Source organism: Triticum aestivum, chromosome 2D (genome assembly GCF_018294505.1).
Source record: "Triticum aestivum cultivar Chinese Spring chromosome 2D, IWGSC CS RefSeq v2.1, whole genome shotgun sequence".
Taxonomy (NCBI): Eukaryota; Viridiplantae; Streptophyta; class Magnoliopsida; order Poales; family Poaceae; genus Triticum; species Triticum aestivum.
In genome coordinates this window covers 96176826-96183859 of record NC_057799.1, presented here as the reverse complement: position 1 = coordinate 96183859, position 7034 = coordinate 96176826, and positions in this window count along the sequence as shown.

The window sequence follows — 7034 nt, the reverse complement described above, 5'->3', positions numbered from 1 at the left end:
TTCAGATCATGAGAAGGTGCTTTATGCACCACACTACCTTACTGGAGCAGCTGCAGCATGGTGGGAAAACTTCCTACACATGCATCCCAGTGAACACAACATCACCTGGGAAGAGTTCAAGGAAGGCTTCCGTGGGGCACACATCCCCAGGAGCATCATAAAAATCAAGAAGAGAGAGTTTGATGACCTGAAGCAGAGAGGCATGTCAGTGACAGAATACAATGGTCAGTTTACCCAGCTATCTCGTTATGCCTACGACGAGCACATGACAGAAAACAAGAAGATGGAAAAATTCCTGGACGGCCTGGCACCAGCACTAAGATGCCAACTGATTGTACACACCTTTCCGGACTTTAAAACTCTGGTGGACAAGGCCATTACCTTGGAGAATGAGCGCCGTAGTCTGGAAGATATCCGTAAGCGAAAGAGGGACAAGACGACTCTTGCTCGCAACAACCGAAGCAAGACTGAGGTTCCAAGGACAGAAGCAAGGAGATCCACGACTACCGATCCAAGGCCCGTCAGACAGTTTCATGCCAGGGACAAAGAGTTCACGTACCGTCCAGGGGTCACATGCTATGCTTGTGGGGAAGAAGGGCACTATGCTAAACAATGCCCAAAGCCGAGGAACGCGGCCCCCAAGCCAAACAATGGTGGAAACAATCCAGCCCCCAAGCGCAACAATTTCAATCCCAACAACAACCACAAGAAGGGTCACCTGAACCATGTGACCAGGGAAGAGGCGCAGAATGCCCCAGACATCGTGCTCGGTACGTTCCCTGTCAACACAGTACCTGCCACGGTTTTGTTTGATTCTGGAGCTTCCCATTCGTTCGTTTCGAAGAGTTTTGTTTTACAACATGGTTTTCCGATACTTCCCTTGGAAAAATCTATGATCATCAAGTCCCCCGGAAATAAGCAAATCGCTCAGGGTTACTGCCAAGGAGTGGTCATTGAGTTCGAAGGACTACAATTCCAAGCAAATCTCATCGTGTTGGAGAGTAAAGGACTGGATGTCATTTTAGGAATGGACTGGTTGACCACCAACAAAGGATTCATTGACTGTTTCAATCGGACCGTGATTCTCACCCACCATCATGGCAAGACAATAAAGGTTACAGCTCAAGAAAGACCACGGTCACAGCAACCAAAACTGAACAAAGTGGACATTTCTGAACTGAGAAAAGTTCCAGTGGTATGCGAGTTTCCTGATGTGTTCCCTGAAGAACTGCCAGGCATGCCACCAGACCGAGAGATAGAGTTCAGCATCGAACTAGCACCTGGCACCGCTCCCATCTATAAGAAGCCTTATAGAATGGCACCCTCAGAATTGGTGGAGTTGAAGAAGCAGATAAAGGAATTGTTGGACAAAGGATTTATTCGAGCCAGCTCCTCACCTTGGGGTTCGCCAGTGTTGTTCGCCAAGAAAAAGGATGGGACACTGAGACTGTGTATAGACTATCGAGCCCTCAATATGGTCACCATCAAAAACAAATATCCGATGCCACGGATAAATGATTTGTTTGACCAGCTCGCACAAGCCAAGGTATTCTCAAAAATCGATTTGAGATCGGGATATCATCAACTGAAAGTACGGACAGAAGATATCCCCAAGACAGCATTCACTTCCAGATACGGATTATATGAGTTCACAGTGATGCCTTTTGGTCTAACAAACGCCCCCGCATATTTCGTCCACCTCATGAACAAGGTGTTCATGAAATTCATGGACAAATTTGTTGTGGTATTCATTGACGATATTCTGGTTTACTCAAGGACACCAGAAGAGCATGCTGAGCACCTCAGAATTGTTTTGGGAGAATTGAGGAAACATCAGTTGTACGCCAAATTTAGCAAGTGCGAATTTTGGCTAAGACAAGTTGGTTTCTTAGGCCATATATTGAACCAAGAAGGCGTGGCCGTAGACCCAGAAAAAGTCAAAGCCATACTTGACTGGAAGCCGCCCGCCAACGTTACAGATGTGCGGAGTTTCCTAGGAATGGCCGGATATTACAGAAGATTTATTGAAGGATTCTCCACTGTGGCAAAACCCATAACACAGTTGCTCAAGAAAGACAAGAAATTTGTATGGACGGAAGCATGCGAGAAAAGCTTCCAAGAACTCAAGAAGAAGCTGACAACCGCACCGGTCTTAACTGTGCCAGACATACACAAGAGTTTTGAAGTATATTGTGACGCGTCCCGAAAAGGTCTCGGATGTGTGCTAATGCAGGATGGCAAAGTTGTCGCATATGCCTCCAGGCAGCTGCGAAAACATGAGGAAAATTACCCAACACATGACTTGGAGCTAGCAGCAGTCATTCATGCACTCAAGGAGTGGAGGCACTTTCTGTTGGGAAATCGCTGTGAAATATATACAGACCATAAGAGCCTCAAATATATTTTCACACAGCCAGAGCTAAATTTACGCCAACGACGCTGGTTGGAACTGGTCAAGGACTATGATGTCGGTATTCACTACCATCCAGGGAAAGCAAATGTAGTGGCCGATGCCCTTAGTCGAAACCCCAGCCCGGACAATGACGGTCCGCAAAACTTGAGGCCTGAGTTTCAGCAAGAGTTCGCTAGGCTCAACATGATGTTAGTCTCTGAGGGCACCGTATCAAATCTGGAGATACAACCCACCCTGGTGGAACAAATTAAGAAGGCTCAACAGGGACATCCCAGCATCGAAGGTATAAAGAAGAAAATGAACCTTGGTAAGGCTTCAGAGTTCGTCACAGACAGTGAAGGAACATTATGGTACGGAGACAGACTTTGCGTACCTAACATTGAGGAACTCAAGCAACAAATCTTAACCGAAAGCCACACCGCTCCATACTCGATCCATCCTGGAGGAACCAAAATGTACAAGGACATTCAGGAAAGATTTTGGTGGCACGGTATGAAAAGAGATATAGCCACATTTATTGCTTGTTGCGATTCATGTCAGCGCATCAAGGCCGAGCATCAAAAGCCAGCAGGGCTACTCCAGCCAAACAGGATACCGGAGTGGAAATGGGATGAAATAGGAATGGACTTCATTGTCGGATTACCCCGATCACAACGCGGAAATGACGCCATATGGGTCATCACAGACCGACTAACCAAGGTTGCTCATTTCATTCCCGTGAAGACTACCTACTCCACACAAAGACTGGCCAAACTTTATCTCTCCCGTATAGTTTGTTTGCATGGAGTCCCAAAGACTATAATATCCGACCGAGGCACACAATTTGTCTCCAAATTTTGGGATCACCAGCAACAAGCGCTGGGCACGCAACTAGCTTTCAGTACAGCGTACCACCCTCAGACTGATGGACAAACGGAACGTGTAAACCAAATCCTAGAGGATATGCTAAGAGCCTGTGTGCTCACCTATGGATCCAGTTGGGAAGAGAGTTTGCCGTATGCCGAATTTGCTTACAACAACAGTTACCAAGCCAGCTTGCAAATGGCACCTTTGAAGCATTGTACGGACGGAGGTGTCGTACCCCACTGAATTGGTCAGAAACAGGTGACAGCCGTATCTTCGGCCCAGACATGCTTAAAGAGGCCGAGGAGAAAGTTAAACAGATCAGGGACAGACTCAAGACCGCGCAGAGCCGACAAAAGAGCTACTATGATCAGAAGCATCGTGAGGTCAGCTTTGAACCCGGTGATTCCGTATACCTCCGAGTATCTCCTATGAGGGGTCTGCAACGGTTCAAAATTAAGGGGAAGCTAGCCCCAAGATTTATTGGACCATTTTGTATAAAGGCACGAAGAGGCACGGTAGCCTACCAAATAGACCTACCCAAGGAGCTGTCAGACGTCCATGACGTCTTTCACGTCTCTCAACTGAGAAAATGTGTAAGTAACCCAGAGAAGCAGGTATCCCATGAGAGCATTGATGTGCAACCAGACCTCACCTACAGAGAGAGGCCAGTAAAGATTTTAGAAGAGTCTGAACGGAGGACCCGTCAGAAAACGACAAAGTTTTTCAGAGTTCAGTGGAGCAACCACACTGAGGATGAAGCCACATGGGAAAGGGAAGATTTTCTTCAGGCAGAATATCCATATCTATTTGAGGATCAGCAGAAATCTCGAGGACGAGATTTTTCCTAAGGGGGTAGGTGTTGTGACACCCAAATTTTATTTGGATTTTTCAAAAGATTTTATTTGACTTGAGGGAGGTGAATTAAAAAATTTCTTCAAAAGGACCCTCCCTTTCAAATATTTTTCTCATGACAAGAGTTTTATTTGGATTCACCCAAGACTTGCTTTTGGTCTTGGAGGTCCTTGCCTTTTTATTTGAACTCAAGACAAAATACTTTTCACTTGAGAAAAATGCCTTTTGAAAATCTCTTTGAAAATGCACTATGGCTTTTGGATAAATCCTTTGCCACTTTCAACATTTCTCTCTTGCCATGGCCTTAGTGCAAATCCACTCTCCTAAACCTTCCCTCACCTTTGGATCATGATTTGCATCAAATCCAGCAAGTTGAACCTCCCCATATGATTATTTTTCCATTTAAATCATATTCAAACAAATTTCTGTCTTCTATTCTAGCCATTGGTGATTTACAAAGGAACTCCACTTTCTGTTTTGATTTTTGCCCCCAAACCTTTTTCCCTTCCTAGTCCCTTGAACCCTCAACCAAGATCCATGAAGATCCACTGGTCTTCAGTTCAAATTTTTCAAACTACACTTGCTGCAAGTTTGGACCAGATTTGTCAAATTTGGTGAAATTCATTCAAATCTTTCTCCAAAAATTCCAAGTAAAATCAGGCAGCCTCTGGGTGCATTGAGTGGTCACCTCACCAAGTCCCAGCCCCAGGAAATTTTTCTCATTGCCAAATCATTCTGTCGAACACCTGCAGTGCATTGTCAAAATCAGGTTCAGTAAAGTTCAGAGAACATTTCAGTGCACTGTCGTTTTCTTCAGAACCCGACGTCGATCTCGCCAGTGCCGCTGTGTCGCCGTGTTCCCTGTCCCCTCCCCCTTGTCCTCTGCACCGCACGAGCGTCTGGCACCTTGCGGACGTCGGCGACGAGCAGCAGAAGGTGCGCCGCCCCGTGACCGACGCCAGCGGCGGCTTTGCGGCCGCCAGAGAGAGGCGCGGCGCTGACGGCGCCACCCAGCGCCGCCCAAGCCACCGGAGCTCGCCGCGTGGCCTTCCACTCCCCAGAACGCGCTGCCACTCTCGTCGTGAACCGCAGGGCGCGGAGCGCGCTCTCTGCCGCCGTCGTGCCCGTGCGGCCACCCCACCGTGGACCGGCGCCGTTACGCCAAGACCAGCCGGGATTAGCGGGGGAACGACACCAGTAACTTCCACTGATGCTGCCTGGCCACTCAAACCTCCTGCCAATCCACTGCATCGCCGTAATTGCTCGCCGGAGATTCTCCGTTCACGGCCACCCCGTCGATCCGCCTATAAATAGAGGCCCCGAGCTTCAACTCGAACCCACACCATCCCTGCACTCCACCTAGAGCACGCCTAGCCACTGGAAGAGCCCCGAGGAGGTCTCCTTCCTCGACTCCGGCCGCCGCGACCCGCCACGGGATCCAGCTCGATTCGCTCCCGTGCGTGCGCCTCTGCCTCCCATCTCTTGCCAGTAGCTTCACTATGCATCCCTCCTTCTGACCCGCGCTTCAATTCGAAGTTTGCAGCCCTCCACCGGAGTTCTCCACCATCACCCGAGCCGCCGTCCGCCGGAGAAAGTGTCGCCGTCGACGTGGTGCTCCCCGTTGGTCGAGTCCACCACCCACCGACGCGGAAGAACACGCTGAAGCTCTTGGTACCCTCCGATCTTCCTGACTCGCCGTGGTTCGACGCCGGCGTCCACCGCAGTCTTCGGGCGCCGGCGAGCTTTTTGAACCTGACATGTGGACCCCCATGTCAGCCTCTGTTCTATTCTCCCTCGAACCGTTTTCTGTTGGCGCCTTCGGGCAAAATACGCTTTCCCTCTTTAGCTAGCGCATTTCTTTCCGAAGCGTTTTCTGGTTTCTCAGTTTAAACCCTGGAACTTTTCTGTTTCATTACAGATGAGTCCCTGGACAGAAACCTTTATAACTTTTTAATAAAAAGGGATTTTTGAGTGATTCTTTTTCTGACAGTCTTAAAATTTTGTCTAGTTTTTTATGAGATTTATTTGGAAAATTTTTGGAGAAGTTTTATGCACGCGTTGGTTTTCACGTTAGTGCCCGTTTTCGTTATTGCCGTAGGTTCCGGAAGAGGTGACGGAGCCGCGAACTTCGCCGAGCTAGACTCCGACTTCTCCGAACCAGGCAAGCATGTTTGAACCTTTGATATGATAGGTGTTTTGCATGTTTGCGTGAAAGTTTGTGCGTGGCATATGAGTATCGGTGAGTTCCCCGTTGCTTGCGAGGCAACTACCCGCATGTTCCAAAGTTGCGATGATCTCTGGTGAGAGATGGCCTAATCATGTGGTGACATGAAGGGCAGCAAGGTGGTACTGTTGTAGCATACCAGCCTTGCGTCATCCGACAATTCCGACGTTAACGTGGACGGAGTCACGTTATCGTTCTTTTCCCCTTCCGTGCTACCACATGTTTCTTTGCCAGGATGCGGTTTAGTAAGTTGGTAACCTCTTTCCGTGTACACACCAAACAGAGGGGCCGGGATGATGGTACCTTGGCCCAGGATTAAAGCCAGTCATCCGGTCAGGGGGCATGGGTGTTTCCGGTTGGGACCGAGAGGGGGGGCACCCCCTTAGAGCGCGCGTATAGAAATTTGATCCCATGCTACGCGAGGTTGTAGCCTCCCCGTCTCAAGGTTTTTCTTGAACGTTGCCGAGGGTGATCCCTGGCTTCGGAATGTTGAATGGGTGTGTACTGGTTAGACGTGTTTCTTCCAAAACACCGTAAACGGAACTAGTCCCCGTGACTACTGAAATCCGTTGGCTGTGGTTAAGTACAAACTCTGCAGAGTCAAATTCTTCCAAGTCATCGTATCCATGATCAAGTAGTGAAGTCAGTATATCCCTATCTATCCGCGTGGAAAACTTGTCCCCGGTGAACAAGCTCAAG